At 42.1% G+C, this 17,743-nt stretch overlaps 1 long non-coding RNA gene and 1 pseudogene across 3 annotated transcripts in view; both read left to right on the forward strand.

The window, feature by feature from the left end:
- The window catches only part of LOC106550875 (uncharacterized), a 193,300-nt gene extending 189,637 nt beyond the window's left edge, over positions 1–3,663 (forward strand). For 2 of the 3 annotated variants that reach the window (XR_015697530.1, XR_015697529.1), the window contains one exon: positions 490–3,663. This is a non-coding gene — a long non-coding RNA (uncharacterized LOC106550875). The remainder of the gene's footprint in view (positions 1–489) is intronic. The other variant, XR_015697531.1, reaches the window with a different exon arrangement.
- A 9,322-nt stretch (positions 3,664–12,985) lies between these two features.
- Positions 12,986–17,094, forward strand: LOC148044421 (uncharacterized; annotated as a pseudogene).
- Positions 17,095–17,743: the final 649 nt, after the last annotated feature.

Here is a 17,743-nt window from a genome sequence, read left to right on the forward strand (position 1 = left end):
AAAACTACCCATTGGTTAAGCTAAATTGCTAACAACATGATTCACTGCATAATTCACTTAAGAACAGCATGATTTGCTTAACTGCCATAAAAAGTGTCATACAATTGGGTCCAACTTGACTTATGACTTCAGTGACATGATGGAAATTTCAATCCCAATTATGATCATACACTGGGGACTAGCTGTAATCTTCTGGCCGGTATAACCCAAACATATAGTCTATATGTTTAGTCTTTGTTATATTTGTGGGGGTCTAGGGAAGTGGAGCAAATTTCTGTACCAGTTGCACTACATTCAAGATTTATAGAAACTACAGCCACAAAATTCAGCTACTAAGTTCAACTGTAGAGTTTCTCCTCATGTGCTTGTCATTTTGATCTATTAGAGGGATGGTCACATTGTACTACAATCTTTTTTTTCCTTCTAATTTTTAAATTATCTTTGAAATCTTGCTTATATGTGTTTCCTTTTGTTACTGTTTTAAATCAGGTACAACTCCACCCCAACCATGGAAACTCACCAAGTGATTCTGGATTGCAATCTATGCCACATTGTGGGTGGGGAGGATGGAAGAGAGAATGTAATGTGGACTACCTTGACTTTCTGGAGGATAGGTAAGATAGAAAGCTAACAATAAAACAAAAAACTAATATTGTACTTTTAAAAAGCTAACTAAGTGGAGGCTTGATACTTTGCCTTCAAAATAAGCATAATTATATGCTGCTTTAAAGTCTAAAGGCATCATTTTGTTAGGTTTTTTTTACAACTTTGATTTATTTTTTTATTGTTAGATTTATATATCACCTCTTCTCTAGAGCAATATAAGACTTTAATATGCATATTTACTTGGAAATACATGAGTGGAACTTAAAAAACCCTTTTCAAACAAGCATAAAGTTTCCTAGCAAGTTTTTTCCATCTATATTAAAAAATATTGAATATTATCAGGATATCAAAAATCAGATTATAGTACTATAAAATTGGCTTACCTAATTATATGAGGACTGAATGTTTACCAGTAATAACACTTAAGAAAAAAATAACTTATTGATCATATATTAAAATATTCAGTACCAGATTCAAGTGCTTTCATGATTCAAATGTATTTGTTGCTGTTGGGGTAGTATACCACTTTGGAACTGTCAAAGCTATGTGATTAGCTTTAATCATAAATGTGATTAGCTTTTTATCCTGATGTTTCCATTTACTTTAAAAAAGAAAACAAACCAAGCAAAAATGTTATTGCATTCAATACTTTCACAAAAGCCAAATGCCTTGTTTCAAGACACTTAGCTGTACATGTCATGAAATAATCAATGGGTAACTATAGCTTCAAAAAACTTTTGAAAAAGAAAAAAAAACATTGAATATTTATATTTAACAACTTAACTTACTACCACAAAACCCAAAAATGTTTTTATTTATTTTTAAAAGATCCAGAATATGTTTGAGCCTTTATGACTAAGAGATTTTTCCTCAAATGTAATTAAGATTTCCTTGGTCATTTGTAGCCATAACCACAAAGTTAAACTGTCCCTTCTGTTCTTGAGAATTTCATGTTTGAAAAATGCACTGAACTTCAGTTCCTGCCAAACACAGAGATGTTCAATTCAGTTCAAAGCCACAGCCCAGGTACGTGACTAAGTACTTAGTCATATAAACAGTAAGTACTCATGCTGTATTACTAATTGTTATCTTTCAGGCCAGCATTAGATTGCTTCCTTTTAAGACCAGACTCCAGAGCACTTCAGTACTGTTATACAAAGTAAAGTCTATTCATTTTATGAATTCAGAAATATAAAGCACAGAAATCCTGACAACAAAAGCATGCTTTGCTTTAAATGAAAACTCATAAAGCTCTGGAACAATGTTGTTAGCGAGTTAGAATAAAGATTTCAACAAAGGCAGTTTTTAAAAAATTACTGTAAAATTTTATACAATGCTGAGAGATCCAAGAGTAACACATTCTCAATTTGTATGAAATAATGAGACAAAATTGCAATAAAAGTAATTATGTAGTGAAATGTGGAACTCAATAAAGTGGAAATGTTAATGTTTGGTGCCTACATTATTAGTCAAGTACAATTTTGTTCTCTCCTTTTCCAGGACTAAGTGCTGAGTAAGGAAATTTCTCAGAAAATGAGAAATTATAATGCCTCCTGAACATTTTTAATTTAAAAATAAGGAAGACAGCTGCCTTTCCATCACTTAGATTTCCAAGCCTAGACCAATAGTTTAAATTTAGTAATAACTTTTTAGTAATAGCTTTTGTTTAAGAGTGTAGGAAGTTATCACCCAGCCCTCTCCCAGAAAAATGAAATATCCTAGGAAATATTGAAAAGGCAGAATATTTATCTGGATGTGAAAAGAAAGAAACATGTTTTAAAAGACAGAATAGCTGCCTGTAGCTTCCTGCCCATCCCCACTTTGTTAATGGACCATTAAGAAGGCCAAGCTAGTCCATTTTACATAATAAAGACTTCTCCACTTCAGCTACAGGAAAGCATGATAATATTGGCCCCGACTACCCACATGGCATCTGAGAACTCAACCAAACCTGGATTCAAAACAGCCCAGAGAGTTGCCCCTGCATGGCCAGCCCCATTGGGAGATTTCCTTAGATGCCAAGATTTTGGCTGAGAGTAAGGAAATTGTGTGAGAAATGGGCTTTGCTGAAAGATAATACAGGAAAACTAATTTGGCTACATGAAGGTACTTAAAAGAATAGGAAAAAAATGTTGGGGTTTCTTTCTTTTCTCTTGTCTGTTTGTCTCTTTCTCTATCTTCTATGCAACCACGTGGTTTGTTTGTTAAGATTTGTGCCTTCCCTAATTTAACAAATTTGTGCTGGGAATGACTAGGATGTGTAAACCTGAGAGTTCTCTTTTCCCCCCCTCTTATTTTCTCCTTGTCCTTGTGTAAATGTGTGCCTAAGTCTTTGTGCACCCTCAAGGTAATTGTAATTAAGATGTCTCCAATCCAAAAGACAAGAATTTTAAAGTGTTCAAAGAAAAAAAGAGTAAACTGGCAGAAATTGCCTTCGCTCAGTTTGTTGGGTCCAGAAAACTGAGTGAAGGGATGGTAGTCTTTATTTTGTGTCTGTTTAGCCAACAGAAACAGAGTAAGGAAAAGTATTTTTCCCCTTTCTTCCTTCCCTATACCTTAAAGTAACAACCCAGGAAATGTTTTAAGTTCATTTACAAGAAAAGTTTCATCCTTGCATTTATTGTGTGTTTAAATGATTTTACCTGTTTATTTCTTTCCTGAAGCATGTGAATCCAGACCCCATTTCTCATCTGTGATATCTCCATAATGTTACCAGTTCATCTGTTTAGTAACTGATTATTTTACTTTTTTAAAACTCTGCCTGCAAGCTTTCTACCCACCCCCCACGCCCCTCCCTTACTTCTAATCCTCCAACAATGCCTTTTCTGTGGGGGAGGGAACCTTGTTCTCATGTTTTTCAGCCCTGGAAGATTGTACTCTTCAGGTGAGTATAGATTTTTTTTCCTTTTGGGGGGGAGGAGGAGAGTGTTGCCTTGTGTGTGCATGTATGAGATAAAGGAAATTCATACTAAAGGTTTGCCTTCAACCTGAGTAAAAACCCTCTGCACATCTATCTGGCCAACCTATTCTATTCTATCCTAAAGTAGAAACCTGGCCTCTAGATTTAGATTTTGTCAACAAATATGCTGATTTTCTGGCCACCATCAGATGAACTGAAGAGAAGCTCTACCTGAATTTCTTCCCCAAAGTGACTGAGGAGTCCACAGGGATACGTTAGAAAGCTGTTGCAGCAGTAATAGTTGTCTTTAAAAAGTAGAGCTCAAGCCCCACCCAGATGTAAACGATGTGTTAATGAAAGTCTCCATACATCTGCCAGTGATTGCTGGGAGAGCTAAGAGTTTGGATTTTTAAAAATATGCCAGTGCTCGCTGGGAGATTCAACCTAGAACCCTGGCCAATGCAAACAATGTGTGGACAAATACCTCTATACATTGTCTCTATACATCTTGATCTTTAAAAATATACCAGCTCGGGCTGGGAGGTCAAGATAGAAGAATTTGAATCTTTAAAAATTAGCCAGTGTGGGCTGGCAGATCCAAATTTTGAAATGGAACATCCCAGGGCAGAGACAGGTATTAACAATCTAGTGCTTAAGGAGATAGAACAACGGGCGGAACTTCGAGCAAAAGTAAGAAATTTAGCAGATAATAAGGTAAAGCCTGTCTGAAGACCTAGGTAATTGGACTTAATTTGATGTAATGTCTGTTAAAATTCTTAGGTGTGCATCTATACTAATAACATGTAGAATTGAATGGTGTTGAATTGATTGTGATATGTTTGACCAGTGAGTAAAATAAATAACCTTGGGCTTGAAGCTGTGGGGAAGGGGAGTGTAGTTAGGATTTAAACTGCTCTCTGAGTTAACCCACTGCTTGGAGAATGAGCCACATGTTCCCCAATAAAAGAAAATTGAAGATTTAAAGGGATAGAGCCTCCCCCAGGCCTGCAAGTGTTGTTCCATGGTATTTGTGCATGTATGTATGTGTGTGTAATCATTTCCAGACCTGGAGGGAAGTTGAGATCCCTTAATAATAGAAAATGGAGCTCATTGGCTTATGTACTGCTCCCTGAAATAATTGTAATAACTGCTTTGCATGAAGAAAGAATGAAATGGGTTTTTTGTATGGGAAATTAATTTACACAAGCAGTCTCATTGCAGTGTAAATGTGAGCATGTTGATGGTAAAAGTTGGTGTGAATGTACTTTGATTCCCTTTCATATAAAGAAACAGTAAGTTGCAAGGTTGTTTAATGGTATGTGTGTGTATGCATGTGTGTTATTGTTTCCAAACCTGAAGGGAGGATGAGATCCTCTAATAAAAGAAAATGAACCTTGGTGGCTTGTGAAAAAAGCTTCCTGAAATACTTATTATGATTGGTTGGCATGGGCAAGCATGATTGCAGTATGAATATGAGTGTGTGTCCCGATGCCCCAGGGAGTGATAAGTGAAGGGATCCAGAGACCTGTGATTGCCTTTGTGAATCCCCCCCCTCTTCCTTCTGGGTCATTCTTTGAAGGGAAGCAGGAAAGGTGGGGAGAGTGAATGTCTGCTCATTTTACCATGAAATGCCCCCCAGTGCAATGATATCAATGAAATGATACCAGTGAATGCCTCTGTGCATTCCCCCCTTCTTTCCCTCCTTCCTTTTGGGTCATTGAAGGGGACTGAAGTTTTTCTGCTCATTTAACCACTTTTTTCTCTCTCTTCTGAGAAATTTGGAGTAAATGGGTGACCTGCTCCTGCACCTTTACCTTTCACTGTTGTGATCTTTTCATCTGCATATAAAAGTTATGCAACTACATGTGAAAGAGCAACGGAAAGGGAGCCGGCTGAAGATCTTGAGCAAAGGTACTTGATGCATAGTTTAAGGGAGGATGAAGAAGCCGAGGGGGGTTGGGCGCAAGAAAACCCAGAACCAGCCTCCCCCCCTCCAGCTAGGGCGGCTGAAAGAGTGGGGGGGCAGGCAAAAGTCCCTCCCTTAACTGTAAAATACGATGGAGATCCTAAGAGTTTAGGTCTTTTTATCATTCAGGTCTGGAATTATATGGAATTCTATGGACCTGATTTAGAGACAGATGAAATGAAAGTAAGGATGGTGTTAATGTCCTTAGAGAAAAAGGCAGCCGAATGGATGGTGGGCCTACACAAATCCAATTCCCCTCTCCTGAGGAATTTTAATGATTTTATGGCAGCCATGAAGAGAAGGTTTGATGACCCGTTGACCGAGAGACGCGGGCGCCTGAAATATATGGCCCTGAAGCAGGGAAATAAAATGGTGGCAGATTATGTCCAGGAATTTCAACAGTTGTCAGCCTATATGAGGGGGTGGTCAGAAGATGCTTTGCTGGATCAGTTCGCTGAGGGATTGAATAAAAAAATATACCAGCAGTGCATAAACAGACGCATTCCCCGCCGGGTGACTGCTTGGTATGAACACGTGGCAGATGTTGAGTTGGATTTGGCCAGGCTTCAATGCATGAAGGAGGGAGAAGCGGAGAAATCCCCCCCAGCAGCTCCAAAAGCCCCCCTCTGCCCCAGAAGTGAGGGAAAAGGGAATTTCACCGGCAAAACCAAGCCTTTCACATGCTTCCGCTGCGGAAAGGAAGGCCATCACGCCATGAATTGCCACGTAAAATTGGCTCAGACCGCTCCACCCCCTCCCCGAAAAGAGGGAAGAGCAAGTAAGGCCCCGGGCAAGAAGAGAGAGGCTGCGTGCGCCGCTGAAAATGTTCCCCAGCATTTCCAGCCAGAGGAGGAGGGAGGCGTTAGCTCCAGCTTGTCTGATGAATCAGATGAGGAACAGTCTCATCTGATTGGGTAAGTTCCAAAAGGGGCCCCATGCTTATCCCAATTGAACTAAGAGTGCCACCTTCTGGTGCAACTGAAAAACTTTTAGCTCTCCTGGATTCGGGCTCTCGCTGTATGATAAGTCCTGAAATGGTGGAAAAACTTGGCTTAAAATGGAGAACTTTGAAAACCCCTATTGTTTTTTGCCAGATTGATGGTTCTAGGGGGTAGTCCTGCTCATTTTTCTACGGAGCCCATTGAGATGAGAATGGGGACTCATCAAGAATTAATCCCTTTTATTGTGGCACCTGGCATGGACCGGCCCCTTATTTTGGGGCTCCCCTGGCTTCGTAAGTACAATCCTCGCATTAACTGGAAAAAGGGGTGGTTACATATTCACACTAGCACACCCCCTGAATGGGAGGCTGAGACTCCAGATCCTGCTGATCCTAACCCCACATTGGCAGCCAGGGGGCAGGAGAGGATTGAAGGGGAAGAAAAAATTCCGAAAGAATATTGGGATCTAAGGGGAGTGTTTAGTGAGAAATCTTCTGATAAACCCCCCCCCCCCCCCCAGGCCCACTGATTGCACCATTGATATTTTGCCTGGGGTGAAGCTTCCCAAGCCCCAAATATATTCAATGTCCCCTAGGGAAATGGAGGAAATGAGAAGATTCATTGATAAAAATTTGGAAAGGGGTTTTATTGAACCGGCTAGACCCAAGGTGGCGGCTCCTGTGCTATTCAGGGAAAAGAAAGATGGCTCCCTCAGATTATGTGTGAATTTCAAAAACTTGAACTGCATCTCAGCTCAGAACCTGTACCCATTACCACTGATGAAGGACATGCTTGCCCAACTGGGGAAGGGCCGCATTTTCACTAAACTGGACTTGAGGGAAGCATACTATAGAGTCCGTATTAAAGAGGGAGACGAGTGGAAAACAGCTTTCAACTGCCCCCTTGGCTGTTTCCAATTTCGTGTGATGCCGTTTGGCCTACGGCGGGCGCTTGCTGTCTTCATGCAGTTGATTAATGAGGTTTTACATTACCATCTTTACAAAGGTGTAATGGTCTATTTAGACGATATTCTTATTTACACGGAAACACGTGAGGAACATGTAAAGCTGGTTCGTACTGTGCTGAAAAAGCTTCGGGCCACGGAGCTTTACGCCAAATTGTCCAAATGTGAATTCCATCAGGAGAAGGTTGACTACCTGGGCTATCGTATCTCCCACGTGGGTGTTGAGATGGACCCCGCTAAAGTTAAGGCGGTCACTGAGTGGGAGGCCCCTCGTACAGGCAGGCAGTTGCAAAAAATTTTGGGGGTTTGCCAATTTCTATCGCCAGTTCATCCCCTCTTTTGTGAAAATAGCTCTTCCCATAACTAACCTTTTGAAGTCCAAAGGTGGGGCGAAACCCAAGCCTAGCAAGCCGTTGGACTGGACCATGGAATGTCAAGCTGCCTTTGAGAAGTTGAAATGGCTTTTCACCGAAAAACCTGTCCTCAAGCACCCGGACATGGACGCGCCTTTTGTGGTTCAAGCTGATGCCAGAGACGTGGCAGTGGGGCCGTATTGCTTCAAGCCAATAGTCAAGGTAACTTACAACCCTGCGCATACCCCTCTCGCAAACTGACATGGAGAGACGTTGGGCTATTTGGGAGAAGGAAGCGTTTGCTGTTCGTTGAGCTTTAGCCACTTGGCGCCATTTTCTGGAGGGCGTCAAACACCCGTTCGAGGTGTGGACTGACCATAAAAATTTGGAAGCTTTGAGAACTCCCAGGAGACTTTCTCCTAAACAGATGCGCTGGGCTCAGCATTTCAATTGTTTTAATTTCACCCTGAAATACATTCCGGGGGGGGGGGGAGAATTTTATGGCTGATGCTTTATCCAGGCTTCCTCAGTGCAACTGTTCTAAACTCAGCATGGTCCAGCCTGTCATTCTCATGGCGAGGCTCACTGCTCCAGTTGTTACTAGGAATCAAGCACGTTCTAAAGTGGAGATGTCCCAGGACTTTTTTTCCAATCTCAAGAAAGCCCTCCCTGATGATGATTGGTTCCAGCAGCACGTGAATGAATGTACTATGAGGGATAAGTTGCCCTGGATTGGGGCAAAACTTTACGTTCCTGCGTCTCTTCGATTAATTGTTCTTCAGCGGGCTCATGATTCCCGGATGGCAGGGCATTTTGGTTTTGTTAAAACGCTCCATCTCATCAAGAGACAGTTTTGGTGGCCTTCTTTGAAAAAGGACGTTAAACGTTATGTTGCCAGTTGTCCTGTTTGTGCCGCTGCTAAATGCCCGCCGGGGAAACCGCAGGGACTGCTCCAGACTGTAGCTCGCCTGGTCGCCCCTTGGAAGGAGATCTCTATGGACTTCATCGTCGAACTTCCTGAGAGTCAGGGACACACCATTATCTGGGTGGTTACTGACTTGTTCTCCAAGCAAGTCCATTTCATCCCTTGCTCGAAGATTCCTTCTGCGAAGACTCTTGCTAAGATGTTCATCTCCCACATTTACCACTTACACGGGGTGCCCGACCGCATCATTTCGGATAGAGGTGTGCAGTTCACCTCTATATTCTGGAAAGAGTTTCTGAAGCGGATTGGCTCCGCCCAGGGCTTAAGCTCCGCCCACCACCTTCGGACTAATGGGGCTTGTGAGAGGACTAATTCGGTTCTGGAACAATATTTACGTTGTTTCATCAACTACCAGCAGGATGATTGGATGGATTTGTTGCCGCACGCGGAGATGGCTTATAATAATTCTGTGCATAGCAGCACTGGCTTCACCCCTTTCCGTGTGGTGTTTGGCCAGGATTTTGTGCCCATTCCTGAGGTTCCTCGTGAGCAGCCGCAAGTATCATCTCTGTCCGAGTGGAGCGATCGTCTTCGGCGTGTTTGGCCTTTAGCTCTTCAAACTTTGGACGCTGTGCATCGCGCACATAAGAAACAGGCTGATAAGAAGCAGACTAAGCCGTATGATTACAAGGTTGGTGATCAGGTTTATTTGTCCACCAAGTTTCTTCAGACTTCACAAAAGTCAAAGAAGTTGGGGCCTAAATATGTTGGCCCATTTCCTATTATCAAGATCATCAATCCTGTTTCTGTTCGGCTGCAGCTGCCTAAACACCTCAACTGGGTTCACCCTGTTTTTCATGTTAACCTCATAAAGCCTGTTTGCACTTCATTGTTACGTCCGCTTGTTCCTCCACCGCCCGCTCTGCTTTTGATTGACGGTGAACAACATTTTGAGGTTCACGAAATTTTGGACTCTCGTAAACGCCGGAACCATGTCCAGTACTTAGTGGCTTGGAAGCATTTTCCCCCTCTCACGCCGAATGGGTGGATGGGTCCCATGTTCGGGCCCCTCAGTTACTCCACAAGTTCTATTCTACTTATCCTGACAAGCCCTGATTTGGCCAGTTTCCTGACAATTTTTTTTCGTCTCTCTTTTCTCTCTCTCTTCCTCTCCACTTTTCCCCTTTTCATGTCTTGTTGTTCGTTTGTTTGTTTGTGCTTTCTCGTTTCTGCAGGTCTGACCGCCTTTTTCTGGAGGAGGGCCGGATGTCAGCCTCCGCTTTGCTACTGCTTCGGCTGCCATTGAAACGGGGAGGGGGGGTATGGTATTTGGGAGGGGAATCATTGTTGTGCTGGAGGAAGTTTCTAGACTCTGAACTGACCACCTTACTGCGCATGTGGAGAAGGAGTGTTTCCTGCCAAGGCCAACGGTCCAGCATTCCATCCTGGTGATGCCTTTTGAAGTTATCTCACACCTGACATTTGGGACAATTATGATTGGACTGTGCACAGGATGCCAAGGGGAGGGGAATGAATTATACAATATAATATTCGCTTTCGCGCCTAATTAACCAGACTTAGCTTAGCTTTGCAACTGTTCATTTATAATTAGTAAAAGTACACTTGATTTCAACAAATGGAGTCCAGTGGTTTTCTTTCCTGATTATTGAATGAAGAAATGCTGACACTAGAGAGTAATAATTGGATCAAGCGGTCTGTCTGGACTTATTAATTGGGTGCATGATAAGATTAACTGACGAAATGGCTTCAAAGCAAGCTAAAAGAACTATAACTTCCAAGAGCGCAGGGAGTTCCCCTGCTCCGACAACTAAATTACAGTCATTGCTGCCCCCCAACAACCCCCTCCTGCTGGAGAACCTCTGACTCAAGAAATATTGCAAAGAGTTTTAAATGATGCTTTAAAATTGAGTGGTATTAAGATCATGCCCTTGTCATGGTCTGATCACTTCCTACTGAGGCTTGACTTTCGGAAACCAATCCCCCACTGTAGGGAGGAGGAACCGATTAGGTGGTTCCGCCCCAGACGCCTGATGGACCCTATGGGATTTCAGACGGCGCTTGGAGTGATACCTGACACCCTCGCCCACAGTCTGGTCGAGTCCTTAGTCACTGCTTGGAACAACGGGGGCTCTAAACCAGATTTTGCCTTTGCGGCCTCTCCGAGGTAGCGGATCCAGGAGAGCTCCTTGGTTCACCGAGGAACTCCGGGAGATGAAGTGCCAAAAGAGATGCCTAGAGCGCCACTGGAGGGCCAGTAAATCTGAGTCAGACCGAGCACTGATGAGAGCCTATATCAGAGCCTATCTTGTGGCAATACGGGCGGCAAAATGTTCACATTTTGCCGCTCTTATTGCATCCGCTGAATTGCGCCCAGCCACCTTGTTTAGGATAAACCGCTCCCTCCTGAAAGGGAGGGACGCAGATGAACCTCTGCAAGGTAGAGCTGTGGAATTTGTCCAGTATTTAACGGATAAAGTCGCTCGGATTTGGACAGACCTGGACTCCAATTGCACGGTACAAGCCGAGGTACCGGGGGAAGGTCTTGAGTGGAATTTATGGAATGAGTTTCAACTTGTCGCGCCTGAGGAAGTGGACAAGGCCATGGGAGCGGTGAGTACCTCCACTTGTATACTGGACCCGTACCCTTCCTGGCTGGTTTCGACCAGCAGGGAGGTGACACGTGGCTGGATCCAGACAATAATTAACACCTCTCTCCGGGAGGGATCGTCCCCGCACCTCCTAAAGGATGCGATGGTGAGACCCCTCCTGAAGAAACCGTCTCTGGACCCAGCCATTTTGAGCAACTATCATCCAGTCTCCAACCTCCCCTTTGTAGGGAAGGTTGTTGAGAAAGTGGTGGCCTCTCAACTCTGACGGTCCTTGGATGAAACCGATTATCTGGATACCTTTCAGTCCGGTTTCAGGGCTGGCTACAGCACGGAAACTGCTTTGGTCGCGCTGATCGATGATCTCTGGAGAGCCAGGGATAGGGGTCAGTCCTCTATCCTAGTGCTCCTTGACCTCTCAGTGGCCTTCGATACCATCGACCATGGTATCCTTCTGCGATGGTTGCGAGAGGTGGGAGTGGGAGGCACCGTTCTTTGGTGGTTCTCCTCCTACCTCTCAGACAGGTCACAGTCGGTGTTGGTCGGAGGGCAGAGGTCGACCCCTAGGCCCCTCAATTATGGGGTGCCACAGGGCTCGGTCCTGTCCCCCCTCCTATTTAACATCTACATGAAGCCGCTGGGTGAGATCATACGGTGGCACGGGATTAAATACCACCAATAAGTGGACGATACACAATTGTATCTGTCCGCCCCGTGCCAACTCAGTGAAGAGGTAGAAGTGATGTGCCAGTGCCTGGCGACTGTTAGGGTCTGGATGGGAATGAACAAGCTTGTGCTCAATCTGGACAAGACCGAATGGCTATTGATGTTCCCTCCCAAAGATTGGCTAATTACTCCATCTCTCAGTCTGGGGGGTGAAATTATACGCCCCTCAGAGAGGGTTCGCAATTTGGGAGTCCTCCTGGACCCACAGCTGACTTTAGATCACCATTTGTCGGCTGTGACCAGAGGGGTCTTTGCCCAGGTCTGCCTGGTGCACCAATTGCGATCCTGTCTGGACCGGGAGGCACTTCAGATAGTCACTCACGCCCTCGTTACCTCAAGACTGGATTACTGTAATGCGCTCTACATGGGGCTGCCTTTGAAAAGTGTTTGAAGACTTCAGCTAGTCCAGAATGCAGCCGCGCAAGCGATTGTGGGTGCACCTAGGTTCACCCACATTACACCTATCCTCCGCGAGCTGCACTGGCTGCCCATTGGTCTCTGGACTCACTTCAAGGTGCTAGTTATTACTTATAAAGCCCTGCATGGCATCGGACCTGGGTACCTGAGAGACCGCCTCCTGCCAATTACCTCCCAAAACCGATTCGATCACACAGGCTCGGCCTTCTCCGGGTTCCATCTTCCAGCCAATGTCGGCTGGTGACTCCCCGGGGGAGAGCCTTTTCTGTTGCTGCCCCGGCCCTCTGGAACAAGCTCCCCGTGGAGATCCGGACCCTTGCTACCCTCCCGGCCTTCCGTAAAGCTACTAAGTCCTGGTGTTCCAGTGGGCTGGGGGCTGTTGAAGCATCCAGCTCCGCTTCTATTGTGACTGTTGTGTATTTTAATATTGTTTGTACTGTCTTATTTATCCCCTCCCCTGTTTTATTGTGAGCTGCCCGGAGTCCTTCGGGAGTGGGCAGCATACAAAACCAATAAACGTAAACAAAACGAAAAGACCATGCAGCCGTGATAGAAATTAAAATGCAGGAAAAGATTTCTGCTGCTTTCAAGAAGATTTCGGAAGAAGTGTTGGGATTGGTGCAGATTCGTAATCAAGAAATCAGGGAAGATATTTTAGAAGCCTTTATATGCTTATCTCGCTATGTCTCAGGATTGGAGGAGAAAGTTAGTGACTCTAATATTAATCTGGTAACTAAAATGGATACGGTCCAAGGCAAGGTTGATGATGCAGAGAATGAAATTACAATGTTGCAGTATAGACAGATGGAATTTGCTTTGAGAATAAGGGGCCTAAAAGAGAAAAACCAAGAAAACCTGAAGGAGATTTTCTCAGAAGCCTTTGATCAATTGTTGGGCCGGCCAGGAGGGGGCTTTGACTGGCAAATGGACAAGATATATCATGTTAATTCATGGCTTGCCAGACAGAAACAACTCCCAAGAGACATTGTAGTGTATTTTGCCACAAGGGACATGAGGAATTTGATATTACAAGAGTCTTACAAAACCAAGCTGCAAATTGCAGGCTAGGAGGTGATAGTTCTGAAGGAAATCCCACCCAAAATGTTGAGATCTAGAAAAGACTATACGTTCTTAGTGGATGAACTCAAAAAACGTCAGCTACAGTTCAGATGGGAAGCTCCAGCCGGATTAGTAGTCAACTACCTGGGACAAAGATATCATCTTAACTCAGTTTGGAAGGCTCAAGGTTTTTACAGCAATATACTGAAGGCTGGACATCCCCCCCTCCAGGACCCAAGCAAGAAGGACAGACCAGACAGCAAGAAACTCAAGGATTATTGCAGGTGGACCAAGTCCGGACACCTCTGCTGGAACTAGAAGGAGCCAAGGAGCAAAGGCAAACCCAAGTGGTCACTAGACGTATGGAACAAGAGTTAAAGAAGCAACAAATAAACCAGGTAGATGACTAGTATCAATTGCTGCTTCACTTAATAACCAAGAAAGAAACCACTCAACTCCATTTTGTAGAATTAAGAGTACTTTTACTGATTATAAGTAATTAGAAGCTAGGCAAAGCTGGATCTGAGCAAAGGCGTGCGTAAGCATAGATATCAATACATGACCCATTCCCCTCCCCTTCGTAACCCCAGTCCATAGTCCAATCGTATATCTCCACAGCTTTCAGGTGGGAGACATCTTCAAAAATCATCATCAGGTTGGTATGCTGGACAGTTGGCCTTGGCGGGAAACTCCCCTCCTTCCACATGTGCAAATGAATGGTGAGAACAACTCCCAATTAACAGTCCTCCTGTACAGAATATTTCCCTCACCCAAATACCATGCCCTCCCTCCCTGTTTCAATGGCAGCCGAAAAGCAAGCAGCAAAACAGAGGCTGACAGCTAGCAAATATGACCAGGAAGAAACAAAAATCTCGTAATATACCGAAAATATATTATAAAGGAAAAGAAGTTTATCAACAGGATATGATCCAAAAGGCTTTCCTTGAATTTTTTACAGGATTGTACACGGGTGATAAAATACAAGACTTAGATATAGATAGATACTTGGACAAAGAAAAAATACCTATAGTTAAGGAGGAGCAAATGGAGAGATTGAATCAACCAATAACTTCGGGGGAAATCCTTCAGGTAATTAAACAGTTAAAGGCTGGGAAAGCACCGGGCACAGATGGCTTGACAGCTGTTTATTATAAAAATTTACAATTAGAAATGGTAGAACCCCTTAAGGAATTATTTAATAAAATCCAAGTGGAAGGAAAGGTACCTCCATCTTGGAGAACAGCTTTCATATCCTTGATACCTAAAGAAGATAAAGATCTTAGTCAAGAAAAAAATTATAGGCCTATATCATTACTCAATACAGATTATACATTTTTTACTAAAATACTAGCGAATAGGTTGATGTTGGTTACTCAGCAATTGATTCATAATGATCAAACCGGTTTTATACAAGGGAGACAAATTAGAAGTAATGTAAGACAAATTGTTAATATATTGGAATATTTGGGAAAGAATAACCAAGTCCCCCAACGCTTATATTTCTAGACGCCGAGAAAGCCTTTGATCGAGTGAATTGGCAATTTTTAATGAAAACAATGCAAAAGATGCAAATTGGAGAGTATTTTCTACAATCAATCAACGCAATATATCAAGAACAAACAGCACAAATTATAGTCAATGGAAGTTTAACAGAATCATTTAAAATCGAGAAAGGTACAAGACAGGGTTGCCCCCTATCGCCATTATTGTTTATTATAACTCTGGAATTATTGTTGAATAAAATACAGGGGTCAGATGATTTACAGGGAATTAAGATTAGGCACCAAGAATATAGATTACGTGCATTTGAGGATGACTTGGTTATAATTTAACCCAACCAGGGAAATCTACCAAGGTTTTAATTAATATGATTAATCAATATGGCCAAGTATCTGGGTTTAAAATAAATCTAGGGAAAACAAAGATGTTAGTTAAAAATATGAATATTAATCAAAGGGAAGACTTAGAAAAAAATAACAGGATGTGAAATAGTTAAAAAGGTTAAATATCTAGGAGTTCATATCTCAACTTCAAATGGGAAACTATATAAGTATAATTATGAGCCATTATGGCATAGAATACAGGTAGAGATGAAAAATTGGGAAAAACTACAATTATCTTTGTTGGGAAGAATAGCAGCAGTGAAAATGAATGTCTTGCCTAAGTTTCTATTTCTTTTTCAAATGATACCAATCCCTAAAAAAGACGCAAATTTGCTTGAATGGCAGAAGGGTATTAACACATTTGTTTGGGTAGGGAAGAAACCGAGAATAAAATTTAAAATAATGCAAGACGTACGTGAGAGAGGAGGCTTGAAAATCCAAATTTAAAACTATACTATGAAGCAGTAGTTTTATCAATAATTAATGACTGGATTAATTCAACAGAGGATAGATTACTGAATATCGAGGGGCATGACTTGATATATGGCTGGCATGCTTATTTGATATATGACAAGAAGGTGGATAAGACATTCAAAAGTCATATATTAAGGAATGCTTTATTGCGTGTCTGGAAAAAATATCAATATAAATTAAATGATAAGATACCTATCTGGGCAATTCCCAGACATGCAATAGAGAATGTAAGTATAGCACAAAAACATGATGTAACTACATATAGACAGTTTCTTACTACAGAAAGAGGTGTATTACAGTTAAAACCCTTGAATGTACTAAAAGAGGAGAAGGTAATCCAAACATGGTTTCAGTATGGACAGTTGCAGGCCAGATGGAAAAAAGATCAGAAAATTGGTATTACGAAAGACGAGGACAATCTACTAAAACAAATCAGGGATCAAAGTCAAATGCAAATAAAAAGGTTATATAACATTTTAATAGAAATGGATTCTAAAGCAGAATTAGTTAAAGACTGTATGATAAAGTGGGCACAAAATTTTGAAGAACCAATAATGATGGAAAGATGGGAAAAGATATGGGTAAGAAATGTAAAATTTACACAAGCCAAAAACCTGAGAGAGAACTTTTATATATGTTTTATAGATGGCACTTAGATCCTAAAAAATTGGCTTGAATGTATCTGAATTTGCAACCTAAATGCTGGAGATGTGATTGTGTTGATGCTGCATATTACCATATATGGTGGACTTGCAAAAAGGTTAAAGCATGTTCGATAAAAATATAGTGGATTATGCAAAATATTTTTAAAAAGAGGATAAAGTTTACCCCTCAGTTATTCTTGTTAGGTATAACTACTGATTGTACTGTTATAGAGACTAACTTGATTTTGAACCTAACAACAGCAGCGAGACTGTTGGTGGTGCAATATTGGAAGAAGGAAGACTTGCCTCCTATTCAAGAATGGACATTAAAAGTAACAAACTTAGCAGACATGGCTAAAATATCAGCATATCTTAAGGATCACTCAGATGAGAAATACAAACTGGAGTGGAGAAGATGGATTGACTATATTCAAAATAAATACGGGGCTAAGAAATAGGATAGCTTATGACTGAAAAAGAAAGGAATGATATAACTTGTTTATAATTAGCTTAACAAAAGAGGAGTTAAAGCACAAATGTAAGATGAAGCTAAGTTTCTTTTAGTTTATTTTAGAATATGATTGTTAAAAATTTATACCCTGTATTTGCTCTGGGAAGTTGGGGGGGGGAGGTTGGGGGGGGGAGATGGGCTCAGGTGGGGAGGGTGGGGGAGGGAGGTAAATATTTGTAAAAGCTTTTTAAAATTTTCAATTAAAAAAAAAAACCTGACATGAGGAAAAAACTTAGCCAAGCCTGGGACAGACTCTACCAAGCCTGACTGACCACTCTTACCAGCAAGCTAAGCCTAATGCCATCCAGCAGATATGAAAGAACGGACCCTGAGATGGAGAAGTAAAGACCAAAAGACTCTTTTCTATCCCCAGAAGACAGCTGTAAAGACTAGGGGGGAGGGTGAAAATTGATTGTAAAGTTTTTTTCTTTGCCTCCTTCACAGAAATTCATTGTAAGGTTTCTTTCTTGTCTCATTTATATTGTAATCAGTTTAATGTATTCATGTAAGAATTGTATTTGAGAATGGCTAGCACAGCAAGTTCTGAACACCTTAGATTTCTGTCTAGTGGGAGGGAAAGTTTGTCCAAAATGTCTGTATTTTCTGTATTGTAGAAGGAGCTACACACACAAACACACACACACACACACAAAGGGGAAAAAAAGAGAGAGGGAGAGACCCCATTCAGAATTGATTGAAACAATCTCCTTGACTTAACTCCACACAAGGCTTTTCCTAGGTTGATTTT

Source organism: Thamnophis sirtalis, unplaced genomic scaffold, assembly GCF_051295495.1.
Source record: "Thamnophis sirtalis isolate CommonGarterSnake01/CBP01778 unplaced genomic scaffold, rThaSir2_p1.2 scaffold_8, whole genome shotgun sequence".
Classification (NCBI taxonomy): Eukaryota; Metazoa; Chordata; class Lepidosauria; order Squamata; family Natricidae; genus Thamnophis; species Thamnophis sirtalis.